At 45.6% G+C, this 15,131-nt stretch overlaps 1 protein-coding gene across 1 annotated transcript in view; it reads right to left on the reverse strand.

Moving 5' to 3' along the window:
* LOC128734649 (tetraspanin-2A) overlaps positions 1-15,131 on the reverse strand; it is a 130,242-nt gene that overhangs the window by 23,583 nt on the left and 91,528 nt on the right. The window lies entirely within an intron of this gene.

The raw sequence follows: 15,131 nt of genomic DNA on the forward strand, positions 1-15,131 counted from the left end.
CGTTCGTTATTCAGCATTTTCATCTCCTCATCATTATCGATGATGATGGCGATGGCGATGACGACGACGGCGACGACGAAGGCTTGAGAAGCCGGGGCAGGCAAAATAGTCAAATGGACGACCGAGTGAGTGAGTGAGTGATCGAACGCATCACTGTCGGGCTTCCGGGCTGAAGTGCTAGACTGGAAATGGATAGCCACGCAGCAGCAGGATTGCAGCCGGGATGCGCTGAAGTGGATTGAATGGACTTTTTTTTTATCAACACAGAAAAAATCCTTCGTTTTGTTGCCATTTCTGTTTCTGTTGTTGTTGTTGAGAATAGCTCATTGAACAGTCAAATAGAATGATCGACAGTCTGACTGGGAGGTAAATGAGTAATTCTTCAGTCTCGGATTTTGAATGGGATATGAGATTTAATTAGACATGATACAATAACAATCACTCTTAAAAACGGAATATTAATTGGATACAGATTGTTGAAATAATTTTACATAAAGCCTAAAAGTGGATGTTAACTTTGTCTGGTACAAATGAATTGTGTTTTGACCAGACACCAGGCACCCAACTAAGGTTTAGTTCTGGTACACACAGAAGCAGTGTAAAAATAAAAATAAAACAGAAAAATGTCCGAATGTTGACGTTGAACCCGGAAAAGACCGACTCCAAGTTCCATTAACCAATGCCCAGATCGCCAGCCGGCTGGTCGAAATCGAAATCAAGCCACCTTGCCGGGCTGGCAAACAGAAAAGTGTCAGCGGAAGCATGTTGCTTCCGTCGTAGGACGAGAAGGCAAAATGAGCCGAAACACAGCGAGAAAATACTCCGATATGGTACTACCGAGGACGCGACGCGTCCTGGTAGCAGATCCAGCAAAACTGTGCAAAACATTCATCGCCGTGCTTACCTGCGGGCCTCGCCTCTTGCCATATTCTGACCACCAGCATCAGGCGCTACCACAAACGCAAAACCCTTACTAAACCTAGCCGTCTTGGCCGGATGTTATGAAAACCAATTTCCGTCATGTGATTGGAATTTTTTGCGACCATTTTTCACGATTCTTGCATTCATCGTCGCTTCCGTCTGCACAAATTTCTACACACCCCAAGATACTGGCCATCCTCGCCAATGGCGATATGACCATTCGTTTGCAGAGTCCGCTCGCCTTGGCAGCTAGCAATCAGTGGGACTGGGAAATCTCTCACCGATTTCCGGTTTATTCCGACGACGGCGACCGGCGACGGCGGTGGGCGCATTGTGTTTGCCAAGGTTCTGATTTAAATCAGTGCGCTTAACTGTCGCCGGGTCGAAAACTGATGATGCTCGGTGAGCATCAGCTGGACGACAGTCGCGTCTGGTGAAGACGGAGACGGATAAATTGCAGCTGATTCGTACTGTTTGCGGAAATCCGACAAACACGGAGAGTTTTTCCTGCTATGCTTATCAGCTGGCAGCACTAGCAGTATCAGCAGCCCGCTTCGGACAATTCGGGTGGGAGATAATTATGGAACTCAACTTTAAACGAGCGGTGAACTTTTGCCAAATGCAGCTGCTGTTTGCCAGCAGCTGCTAGGCACGATGTGGGGAAAGTTTCCCACTTTACAGAAGAGCCGTGAAATGCAGCTCGGGAGCTGGCGACAGTCCAACGGGTGCTGGAAATATTTTGAACGGATCTTTTAACCAGCTGCATTCGTCGTCACATACGTATTTATTTGAGCTGCAATTAATTAATCATCAATTTCCTTCACCGTTCCAAATGTGCACTAAGCACAAAAATTTGTTATTCAATTTTTTATCAGTGCCAAAAAAGGCCTGAAATTCAGATCTAGTGTTATTTACCAATACTCGAAAAATTGACAGCCCTGCATGAAGGTGAATATATAAACGCATTCAGCTCATCAGTTTTACCCCTGGCAGTATTCTTTTATCAGTCAGTCCATAGACATGAGTACCGAACTACTGACAGCGTTTGTCTTTCTTAGTTTTTTACCCTTCAAAGCAATTCATTCATGAATCGTAGTGCTGAATGATTGTTAGACTAACCTGTCAGTCAATTTTCTTGCCCGTGACTGATATTTTTTGATGATATTCTCGTGACTGATCTCAAAGCTTAGATTTTTAAACTGTTAGTTTTTAAAACTAACCAAAACCAGGCTGAAGGAAGCGCCAAAACCAGGCACTTCGGAGCAACATCTTACTCTTGTTTACACTTCGGAGCAATGTTTATTGTAATTTCGATTACTGTTGTCGGTAATTCAAAATCAGTAAATGATTTACAGGGTGTTCAATAAGTTCGAATACAACTTTTTATCGTTGTGTAAGTGCGCATCATGTGCAAAGCATATCGATGCGACGCTTACTATAGTAAACTCATTTTCATTTCGTACTACTCATTTGCTGTTCGGAGACTATAACCAACCAGGCCTGGTTTGGAAACCCAGCCACTCCGGTCGTATTTTTGCTGATCCTTCTGAATCCAGTTTTAGCAGATCTAGTGTTGTGCTATTAGACGGTATGTCTTTACTCAATACGATACAAATATGTATGGTCATAAATAGGCGGAAACGAACCCTGGACCTCGTTTTCGTGAATGAGGAAGCATCAATGAGCTACAACATCGCTGAAGCGTGTGAGTCGTTACTTGGTATTGATCCGCATCACCATCCCCTCTTACTTACATTAGTATGCGCACAACAAATACACTTTGAAGAGTTGTCTGATACTAGGCAATTCAATTTTTTTTAAACTGATTTTACCGGGCTCCTGAATACTCTACTGACAATCGACGAACCAAGCAAGTGACGTTAATGGCAGAGTAGAATTATTTTCGTTGACACTGAAACAGCAGTTTAATAGCTTTGTTCCATCGCCTCGTCCCAGCCAAAACCTCCATGGTCCAACCGACGACTTCGGGAGCTCAAGCGGTTAAGGGCAGCAGCGCTCGGAAATTATACAAGACGACGAAAGCCGACGACAAAACTTGTGTTTACTACCGCAAGCAGGAATTATAGAATCTATAACCGTTTTCTGTATTCTAGGCATGTGTTACGTACACAGCCAGAGCTCAGTCAGAATCCAAAACAGTTTTGGACATTCGTAAACAGTAAGCGCAAAGAAAGTGGTCTTCCAGTATGTTTTTGGGAAATGAAAGCTCTATTACATCTAATGGCATCTACACTTTGTTTGCGAAACACTTTTCGAGCGTGTTCAATTCGACTTCGGCTAGTTGGACACAAATAGAAAATTCCCTTAGCAACGTCCCTCGTGATGTAATAAACTTGAGTGGTATTAGTTTTTCCGACGAAGATGTACTTGAAGCTATAAAAAGGTAACACCTTCAACATCAAGTGGCCCAGACAGTATTCCAGCTATTATCCAGAAAAAATGTGCGACTGCGCTATGTGTCCCGCTAACAATGATATTTAGCCAATCGTTGTCGCAAGCAATATTCCCTGCGTGCTGGAAAAAAAATCGGTTATGTTTCCTGTGTTAAAAAAAGGAGACAAACTCGATATAGTTGACTATCGAGGAATTACCTCTCTCTCTCTCTGCTGTATCAAAATTATTTGAAATACTGGTTGGAAATGTACTACTACGAGAGTTCAAGTCATATCTCCATGGATCAGCATGGCTTCTACCCTGGCAGATCAACGACGACAAATTTACTGCACTTCACATCGTATAGCATTAAAAGCATGGAAAATGGCGTGCAAGTGGACACTACTTACACTGATTTGAAAGCTGCGTTCGATCGTGTCGATCACTCTATCATATTAGCTAAAATTGAACGCTTCGGAGCTTCAATACATTTTACTGAGTGGCTGTAATATTATTTCGTCGACCGCACGCTTTCTGTTAGATTAGGCCACATTGAGTCTGACCGTTTCATTGCTATGTCTGGTGTTCCGCAGGGGAGTAACCTGGGACCGCTGCTGTTTTCTTTATTCTTCAATGATGTGTGCTTTATCCGGGCGGCCGCGTTCGGCGAGGATGCCAGCAGCCATCAAGGTGGTTAGGGGCCGTCCATATACCACGTGGACAGCTTGGAGGGGGGTGGGGGGTATGAAGATGTCCACGGAAGGGGGGGAGGGGGTATTGAAAATGTCCACGTGGACAATTTTTTTTTTCATAAAAGAAAGAAGTTAGAAAAAATATGGCATTAATTATATATCCGGAGTGATTCACGATTGGGGCTCAACTAGCAAATTGTAAACAAATCGTTTTATTACACCATCAGCCTTAAAATCACTGATAATATCCATGGCAAGAATCCTTTCTTCTGTTTCAATCGTTAGAATTATTTAAAACACGTTTTTAGTGATGGGCGATAAAAGTGTTTAATCAAAACAAAAGAAAATTCAGAGTTTAGCCGCTTTCTTTGTTATGAAGTAACAGGCTTATTTGCAAATCGTTTTGTAAACAGGCGATAGTAAAGAGCGAAACTGTTTACACTTTACTAGTTGCGCCCTTATCGCGAATCACTCCAGAAGTGTCACTGAATTAAACCCACGAATCACGGGACTCATTTATCATTTAGGTCGCGCTTGCACCAAATGTGGATTGCATTTTGCCTCAAAATCAAATGCAGAACTCCACAAAAAGGGCATCAAGGGGCAGCGTATTTCCAAAAGGATTCAAAAAATTATATGAACCACATCGCGTCGGAAAGGTCGTTTATTGTGTTGAAGTTGACGGCCAAGCTGAGGTGCTCTGGTTAGACAGGGATACTCTGGACAGAGAAGAATCGTCAAGCGAAAGTCAAGCTAAAACGGACTTTCTTCCACTCGATAATGATTTGCAGTAGACAAGATCATAAGAATTAAGATCCTAAAACCTTGCATACGGATTTTAATACGCTGCGGAAATTTGACAGAAAGTCTATGGAAAAACTCAAATTTCTGCAACGATTTGAGTTGGGGCCTTTAGACTAGAGCTTCCATTCACGTAAACTTTTTTTTAGTAAATAGGGCATAAATCAAGTTGAAAACAAAATTTAGCACCATGCTTTACTGTTCTGTTAAACTTTACATAAGAAAAAAATGTCCACGTGGACAAACAGGGGAGGGGGGTGGGAGTTGAGTCAATGTCCACGTTTGTCCACGGAGGGGGACGGGGGGCTTCAAAATTGGTATTTTTCTGTCCACGTGGTATCTGGATGGCCCCTTAGGGAGCGGGTCCGTCGAAAATTGAACCGCTCAATCCGCAAGACCGCTGTTGACCTGGATGTGTCGATCGGGACTACCCGAAGGACCTGGGATGCAAGTCGTACGAGAAACGTAAGGTTCACGGGGTAATGGAGGCTACAACGAAGAAGAGACTGGACAGAGCAAAACCGATACTTTCGCGGCACGCTGGTGAGGAGTTCGTGTTTTCTGATGAGAAACTCTTCATCTTGCAACAGCCACACAATGTTCAAAATGATCTACGGTGTTCAAAATACCGTTATTAAAAATAAAATAGGTCATTTAAACGGAAAATGCCAGTTGGGTTGTTTTGCCATCCTACACCTCTGAGCCAAATTTTTAAAAAATCGATCGACGAATTCAATTACACTTCCAAAATGAACGTAAATTACAGCCGGTATTGATTTTTATGCAACATATGCCCATTGCCAACCATTTTAGGAGTTTTGGCCTGACTGACCAGTGGCCAGTTTTGTCCATAAACAAAAACTTATCGTGAGGCACCTTAAATCACACTAGAATTCAATAACTAGATCAATGAAAGCCAAATTTGCAATCTAGGCTCAGGTTTGGTCATATCTGGGCATGTTTGGGGGACTCCGGAAAACCCTAGGAAATGACCAATTCCGAGCATGAACAAAAAGTCATCATACGACACCTTAAATCACACTAAAACTTTTAAAATAGATCCAAGTAAGCCAACTTAAGAACCACAATGGCCAATTCCGAACATGTCTTTATTATCAAAAATGTACCACACTGTGTTATTGACTTCCCAGGGGTTCCCGGGGTCCCTCGAATATGTCCAGATATGACCAAAACTAACCCTAGATAGCAGATTTGGCTTCCATTGATCTAGTTATTGAATTCTAGTGTCATTTAAGGTATCGCACGATAGGTTTTTGTTCATGGACGAAATTGGCCACTTGTCTGGGTGTTCCCGGAAGTCCCCGGAACATGTCCAGATAAAACCAACGCGGTGCTAGGTAGTTGATCAGAAGGTCAGTGATCAAGTTTTTGAATTCTGGCGTAATCTGGGGTGTCGCATAATAAGTATTTGTTCATGTTCGATACTGGCTATTTTCCACAGCGATAACTTAATCCGAAACATTTCCGGTTAGTCCCAATACCGCATAAAAAAATCAATACCGGCTGTGATTTACGTTCATTTTGGAACTGTGATTGAAGATTTTTTTTACTTTATATGAGCAATCTGTTCTTTAAAACTACAAAAGGGCGTAACTCAAAAATTCGTCGATCAATTTTTTTTTAAATTTGGCTCAGAGGTGTAGGATGGCAATACAAACCAACTGGCATTTTCCGTTTAAATGACCTATTTTATTTTTTAATAACGGTATTTTGAACACCGTGTGATCGGCTGAGAGCACCGACGTTGGCCAGCATCCCCCCGTCCCACATCCCGCAGTTCCAGAGCGCCGTGTCGGTGATAGTTTGGGGGCCGTATCCAAGCGTGGGAAGCTTTCACTGATGTTTATCGAGAAAAACGTGAAAATCAATGCCCCATACTATAAGACCGAGGTTCTGGAGAAGGTTGTGGCCTTAACGGGAAACATCATTACGTCTTTCAATAGGACGGCGCACCGGCCCACATGGCGAATATCGTCCAAGCGTAGTGTCGAGAGAATTTGACTGATTTTCTCGATAAAACTTTGTGGCCTCTCAGTTTCCCGGATCCTAATCCCCTGGACTATTATGTATGGCCGTACATGCTGGCCAAGCAGAGCGAACATAAAGTGAGAACTATGGACCAATTTAAGAAGCTCATTTCCAAGATTTGAGACGAGTGGCCCACGGACCAGGTGCGTTCCGCGTTTGATACTTTTGAGAAGCTCCCCAAGCAACAATGGGAGTTTTATTGTACTCTTATGGCGATCTTCATGACCAATTTTGGTCTTAAACGCCATCATAAGAGTGTAAAATTGTTACTTGAGTCGTCATAAAGCACAAAGTAGGGGTGCTTCCACCAAATATGTCGTAGAGGTTCTCAATAAACACTGCTTTAATAAAAATCAGAAAATCAGAAACTCAGAAAAGAATATCTTGTATTTTCATTTTTTAAACACATTTTTAAAGTGTATTTGAACTTATTGAACACCCTGTACATTTGATTTCATTCACTATTGTCGAGCACGAAAGAATGTAGAGAACACGAACACTGTCGAAAAGAGATGAAGAAAAAGCGAAAGAAAAAGGAAAGCCAGAAGCGTCGGGAGAAAAAAAGAGGCGATGCACAATTAGGTATCTTGTGAGATTCCAAACCAGCGGCTTCTAATTCTTGGGATTACGAGCTCGTTTTTGCCCATTGTGCGATGCCTTAATCGTTGCTGCAACGGGCAAAACGACATATGCCGAATTCCTCCGAAAAATAAGAGCCACCCCAGACTTAAAGAAGCTTGGGTCGAAGGTGATGAAGACCAGGAGCACTCAGAACGGTGAAATGCTATTCGGATTAAAAAAAGACCCTACGGTCAGGAGCACAGCCTTCAAGGAGCTTACTGAAAAAGCCCTCGGCGAGGAGGCGAACGTGAGAGCCTTGTCTCAGGCGTTATTGGTCTTATGTAGAAACCTACACGAGCTGACAACAGAAGAAGAGCTAAGGAAGGTGACAGATTTCACGCCAACTCGAGAGGTTGGCATGACCTTTTGAAATCTAATGAACGATTTACGATTACGATTACGATAATTTACGAGTAGGAAAATCTACCGAGCACCTTAGAAGATACGGTACTATCAGACACCTGAGAAGACAACTCAAGGAGTGGGGTTAGGTATTCCGACCCCCCCTAATGGAGCGTGAGGATCCAGACCCACTAAAACCCTACTCGAGTCTCCAGCCTCAATCCCCCCTAGCACCACCTTATCGGTGTTACTTCAGGGAAGGGTTATTGTGCTTAACGCACTCTATTAGATAACTACTGGACTATGGTAATTAGGCTTTTTATTCGACGTTGATCGGCTCTCCAGCGGTTTTGTAGCTCAAGTACAATCTGGGTAGCAGCCGCGTTGACCGCTTCCCAGACCTCAGAGCTGGAACACATGCTTTGGATTAAGTTATCCGGAGTAGTGTCCTGACCACTCACTGCCATTATGTTGCTTCTCGCGCCCGCGAAACGAGGGCATATGAAGAATGCATGTTCTGCAGTTTCCTCAACATCCACGCATTCGGGACACGCGGGGGACTCCGCATGCCCAAACTTGTGCAGATACTGTCTAAAACAACCATGGCCTGACAGAATCTGTGTCAGGTGGAAGTTGACTTCGCCGTGGCGCCTGCCGACCCACCCGGGTACTTCCAAAATAAGTCGGTGTGTCCACCGGCCCTTTTTGGAATAAGACCATGCCCGCTGCTATGTGGTCTCGAGGCCGATCTTGTGGTACTCCGTATGCCCCTAGTTCCACGTTGATTGAAGCACTCTACGTCCTCGCTGACGATGATGCCAATAGGCATCATACCCGCTAAGACGCAGATTGCGTCATGTGAAACTGTGCGATACGCACTCGCCACTCTCAAGCACATGAGACGATAGGTGCTTTCCAACTTAGCTAGATAGCTTTTTGTACCTAACGTCAATGACCACACCGGCCCGCCATATCTGAGTATGGGTTGGACCACGTTGGCTAATAGCCTTCGCTTGCTGCCATATACCGCAGAGCTATTAGACATCATACGAGACAATGCCGAAATAGCTTTGAAAGCCTTCTTGCAGGCATAGTCGACGTGGCTCCCGAACTTGAGCTTGTCGTCGACCACGTCCGCACGTCCCAGGAGTTTTAAGGATCTTTTTTATGACGCGCTAGCTCCAGTTTCCTGGAGCGCATCCAATCTTCGCCAACGCTTATAGAATGGGCAGCCGTCAACTCAACCTCTCTGATAGATTCACCGTAGACTTCCTAAGTGATGTCGTCCGCAAAGCCGACAATCACAACCCCTACCGGGAATTTTAGCTTCAACACCCCGTCATACATGATGTTCCACAACACCGGGCCCAGTATGGAACCTTGTGGAACTTCTGCGGTGATTGAAACGCACTTCTGACCGTCCTCCGTGTTGTAGCATAGCACACGATTCTGGAAATAATTTTTTGGCTATGGAGTCGGCAATGGAGTCCCAGCTAGTGCTATTAAACGCATTTCTCACGTCGAGCGTGACAACTGCGCAATAGCGGTCCTCTTGCGCTGGATTGCTACCTCGGCTGTCTTAGTGACAGACAAGATGGCATCCACCGTAGATTTGCCTTTTCGGAAGCCGAATTGGTTCCTTGACAGACCGTTTATACCCTTAGTGTACTGTAAGAGTTTGTTAAGAATAACCTTCTCCAGCACTTCGCCAGCAGTATCGAGTAGACAGATCGACCTATGTGACGAGGGGATACCCGGAGGATTTCCCGGCTTCGGCAATAGGACAATAAGTTCTGTCGCTTTCATCTGTCAGGAAAGTGGCCATCTTCCAGGCATCTACTCATTACTGCCCCGAATAATTCGGGAGCCGCCAAAAAAACCGCTTTAATGGCCAAATTCGGGATTCCGTCTGGTCCCGGTGCCTGGCTCACTTTTAGGGATTTAGCGATCTCAATGAGTTCCTCGTTCGTAACCGTCGCTTCCTCCCCGACCTGCCTTCGTCCGAACGAGCTCTTTGCATAATTCTCCTCGCACGAAAGCACGCTCCGCGGAGTTCCGCAATTTCTTCTGGCCACCAGTAAGCCGGTGACCTCCCATACCTAGGTCGACCTTTCCTAGGCAAAGTAGCGTCACACGCTCGCGACAATAACTCAGCCAAATGATCATCGTTCGGATCGGGCATATCGCGATCACCACTCTCTCTTTGGATCGCTTCCACAAGTTCTTCTGAATCGAAGTATGATGTCTTCCATCCGCGGGTGATTAGAATGTTGGCTCTACACGTCGCCTGCCGCCTCATTATCTGACCCCATAGCGGACCGCCTGATGGTCACTGTGAGTGTAGCCATTGTCTACCCTCCGATCTCCTGTCAGACCAGAACTGCCGAATGTCACGTCAATGATAGACTCTGCACCATTCCTACTGAAGGTACTTGTGGTGCCGACGTTGACCAGGTCTTACTTACTTACTTAGGTGGCTTGCCGTCCTAAGACAAAGCCTGTTGAACAAAATTTCTCCATGTAACTCGGTTGAGGGCTACCGCTCTCCAATTCCTCGGACACCGAGTACTCTCCGCCAGATCTCGCTCCACCTGGTCTAACCATCTTGCTCGCTGCGCTCCTGGTCGTCTTGTTCCTACCGGATTTGAGGCGAACACCATCTTTGCAGGGTAGGTGTCCGGCATTCTTGCAACATGCCCTGCCCATCGCATCCGTCCAGCTTTAGCCACCTTCTGGATACTGGGTTCGCCATAGAGCTGTGCGAGTTCATGGTTCATCCTCCGCCTCCATACTCCGTTCTCCTGTACGCCGCCGAAGATCGTTCTTAGCACTCGTCGTTCGAAAACTCCGAGCACTCGCAGGTCCTCCTCGAGCATTGTCCATGTTTCATGCCCGTAGAGAACAACCGGTCTAATAAGCGTCTTGTACAGGGTGCACTTTGTACGGGGACTTAGTCTGCTCGACCGCAATTGCTTGTGGAGCCCATAGTAAGCACGACTTCCGCTGATAATACGCCTCCGAATCTCACGGCTGGTATCATTGTCCGCCGTTACCAGTGAGCCAAGGTAGACAAATTCATCGACTACCTCAAACTCATCGCCGTCGATCAATATACTACTGCCCAAGCGGTGTCGTTCGGCCTCGGTTCCGCTGGCCAGCATGTACTTTGTTTTAGACGTATTTACCTTTAACCCAATCTTTTCTGCTTCGCGCTTTAGTCTGGTGTACTGTTCAGCCACCGCCACAGATGTTCTGCCGATAATATCCATGTCATCGGCAAAGCAGACGAATTGACTAGATTTGTTGAATATCGTGCCCCGCGTGTTGATATCCGCTCGGTTCATAACACCTTGTAGCGCTATGTTGAACAGCAGGCATGAAAGACCATCACCTTGACGAAGCCCTCTGTGTGATTCGAATGAACTTGACAATCCACCCGAAATCCGAACACAGCACTGCGTACCATCCATCGTAGATTTAATCAGTTTGATGAGCTTCCTGGGGAAGCTGTTCTCGTCCATGATTTTCCATAGCTCTTTCCGGTCGATGGTATCATATGCGGCTTTGAAGTCAACGAATAAATGATGCGTGGGAACTCTGTATTCACGGCCCTTTTGGAGGATTTGCCGCAGTGTAAATATTTGATCCGTTGTAGACCGACCTTCGACGAAGCCGGCTTGATAAGTTCCCACAAATCTATTCGCAATTGGTGATAGACGGCGGAAAATGATTTGGGACAGCACTTTATAAGCGGCATTGAGAACGGTGATCGCTCGATAGTTCTCACAGTCCAACTTGTCGCCCTTTTTGTAGATCGGGCAGATAACCCCATCTTTCCACTCCTCCGGTAGCTGTTCCGTATCCCAAATTCTAACAATTAGTCGGTGTAGACAAACGGCCAGCTTTTCTGGTCCCATTTTAATAAGCTCCGCTCCGATGCCATCTTTTCCAGCTGACTTGTTGTTCTTTAGCTGCATGATGGCCTCCTTAACTTCGCCTATCGTTGGGGCTGGCACCTCTTCCCCGTTTGCTGCACCGTCGAAATCGCTTTCCCCGCCGCCATGGTTTTCCGCCTGGGCGCCATTCAGGTGTTCGTCGAAGTGCTGCTTCCACCTATCCGTCACCTCACGATCGTCCGTCAGAATACTGCCAGTTTTATCCCGACACATTTCGGCTCGCGGCACAAAGCCTTTGCGGGATCCGTTCGTTGACCAGGTCTGCGTTGAGTTTTACCAGAGCCTCAAGCAGAATCCGACCCCTATGGTTCGTGCGACGACTTCCCCACTCTACCGCCCAAGCGTTGAAGTCGCCCGCCACAACCACCGGCCTTAGACCAGTCGGCACAACTGACACTTGGTCTACCATCCGCGTAAACTGCTAGATTCACCAACTCGGCGGAGCATAACAGCTGCAGTAGAATACTCCACACACTTTGGCAACCGCAAATCCGTCTTCTGCGGTTGACGTAACCTCTTGAACCGGCAGGGACGCGATATGGGTGCGAGATTATGGCAATGTCCATTGCTGAGTCAGAAACCGCTTGGTGTTATAGCTACTGAGCCGTGCAGCAGTGGTTCAGGTTGAGTTGTGTCACTTGCACTATAAACGTGGTTTAGTCGCCGGCACACCGGCTGGGCACCTTGGACCTTCCGTTACGTGCTTTGCGTCCTGTTTACCGGTACAGATCAGGCACTTGGGAGGTTCCGTGCAGTCCCTCGCTTTATGGTCAGCACTGCTACATCTTCTGCACAATTGGCTCCTATCTGGTCACATGCAGTTCCAGGCTTTATGTCCGTGCTCGAAGCACTGGAAGCAAGCTTCTTACTGCTTGAGCACGCTCAGTGGGCATACCGACCACCCCGCTTTTAGCCTAGCAGCTTTCAGGGCTTCGTTTCCATCCGCCAGCGGAAGTCGTATGGTGGCTACCGAGGACCCTTGCGTAGCCGAACCGCCTCGTTTGCCACCACCACTCCACTTTGCTCTTTAAGAGCTTGTACAACCTCGCACACTTCGGTGATCTCATCCAGGTTCTTAAGCTGGAGAGTCACTTCTGATGTGAGAGCACGTACCTGCACTCCGTCCTCGAGTACTCCTTCCGCTATGGACTTGTATGGCAGAACTCTTCTTGGTGGTGTGCTTCTTTAACTCAAGGATCATGTCGCCCGTGCGTGAGCGGTGGATGCTCCGCACGTCCGCACCCAGATCCCTGAGTAGGGCGTCTCCTCTCATGGCGTTCAGAACCTGTGAGTATTTCGACCCTTCGGTTTTCAGGATAAGAGCGTCGCACTTCGGTTTTCAGGATAAGAGTTGTTTTTTAGTGGTGCTTCCTCTGCCTTTTTTCTTGGCCTTAACCTCGGTCCACGGCCCACTCGTCTTGGAGCTTCCCGCTGGATCATCGGTTAGCTCTGTCAACTCGTTAGGCTGAGGGCTTTTACCGATCAGGCGTTTTTTCGGTCCACCAGGGGTGCTATCCCCCGGAGCTGTCTCAGACGCTTGGCGGACGCCTTACCGCTGCTGGTAGCGCTTTTCGTGGCCTTCTGGCCCGTATTGCGGCACTCCGTCAACGGGCAGGCGTCCGTCTGTACTGCCTTAGACGCCGTCACGGTCACCTACTTCGCCTCTCCTACACGCGCCACGAGGTCGTTGTGCGTTTTGGTCAGGCTTCATTCTCGGTTTTATGCTCAGTAGATGCTCATTTGACTATAGCGCCTCAACTATACAGAATTCGAAAAAGTAGTGTAAAGGACAATTGTAGAGCTAATTATTATCTACATTATTGTTGAAGAAAGTATAATTCTATCTTTCGTACTTACGGCGCTATGGGGCTGCTACCCCGTTGGTAGCCATATGAGCGCTCTTTTTGCTACCAACGGGGTAGGGTCTCTATTCTTTTCCATCGCCTTGATTAGCGCCGGGCCGTTCATCGCTGTGTCCGGTGCGGTAGGTATACCGTTGCCCTTGACACCTACACTAGCGCTTCTAGTTGCATCCTTCTCCACCCTTGGTGGAGAACGCTGGATGCCACCTCTCAAGAACGGGTTTTTCACCGTCGAACCTTTTCGATTGGTATATGTGGCTTGTCCTTCCGGGCGTTGGTTCTATTTTCCGTTTTTCAACCAACGTTGGCATAGCGGAAAATACTAGAAACTGAACTCAGAAGGATTTTCGTTTTGATCCCCACTTACTTCCATCAATCGAGCTCCACCATCAAATCGAACTCTGAAGTTTGGAACTACAAAAAATTTATGACTTCAATTGTTTTTGTAACACAGCAAACTCGAAGAGAGTACGAAATGATTCTTTCCTAACTTTATCCATGGAGCTTACATACCTACTCCGGAGAAAATCGGTTTCTATTCACGTTATAGAAATAAGAAATAAGAGTAAATATGAATCCATTTCGCGCTTCACTTGATTTCAATTTAACCTCGATATTTGCTCCGTTTATTCCGCTTATCTACCGGAATCTAAACGTTTAGTAGCTTTCGGTGACAATCCCGCCTTGCCTATTTTGATTTTCAATTTCTTCTTGCATTAAGTGGTAAGCAAAATTTAAAATGGGAAAAATGGGTTAGTTTTCACCAGTCTTGCTTTTTCAGCTAACAATGATTAAAAACTTCGTTATATTCCAAGCAATAAGGCCATTTCAAATCATATTCAAAGTTTTTGTCACCCCCCTTGGAAATTGGCTTGAAAAATCGGGGGGCAAAAAAAATTATTTGTAGAATATGGGTCAAATTTCTTTTTATAAAATCAATTGTCTGTGGGCTCTACAGTCTGAAAAACTTGAAGAATGAGTCTCCGTGTTGAATTAACGCTTCTAGCACGAAACAAAAATGTAAATTCGAACAATAGAATTTCCGAAAATCGTCCAAAAAAATTTTCCTTCGTTTTTGACTCGTTTTGTATAGATAATAATAACGTATATATTATAAGCAAGAATAGATTCGGTTTTCACGTTTAAACCTTAAATAAAAATTCTTAAAATCCATGTTTTTTTTGCTCGATTAAAAAATTCACTTTGTTTTTTTTCGCCCCCCCCCCCCCTTCAGTAGCCGAACACCGGAAGGACAAAAACTTTATAAAATATTTGTAATGGCCTAAGTGCGCCAAAGATACCGAAACGATTCAATCTAGCACTTTTATGATAAAGCACTTTTTATGGTAAAATTCTTCCAATCAGCAACATATGTATTGTATTTAACTATGTATATAACTGCCACAAGGGAAAGATAAATATTTGTTTGGGTGTAGGTTGAATATCATTAGGCGTTTAGTCATTACGAACGGTTGTGTTTTGATGTACTAAAT

This window comes from Sabethes cyaneus, chromosome 2, assembly GCF_943734655.1.
Source record: "Sabethes cyaneus chromosome 2, idSabCyanKW18_F2, whole genome shotgun sequence".
NCBI lineage: Eukaryota > Metazoa > Arthropoda > Insecta > Diptera > Culicidae > Sabethes > Sabethes cyaneus.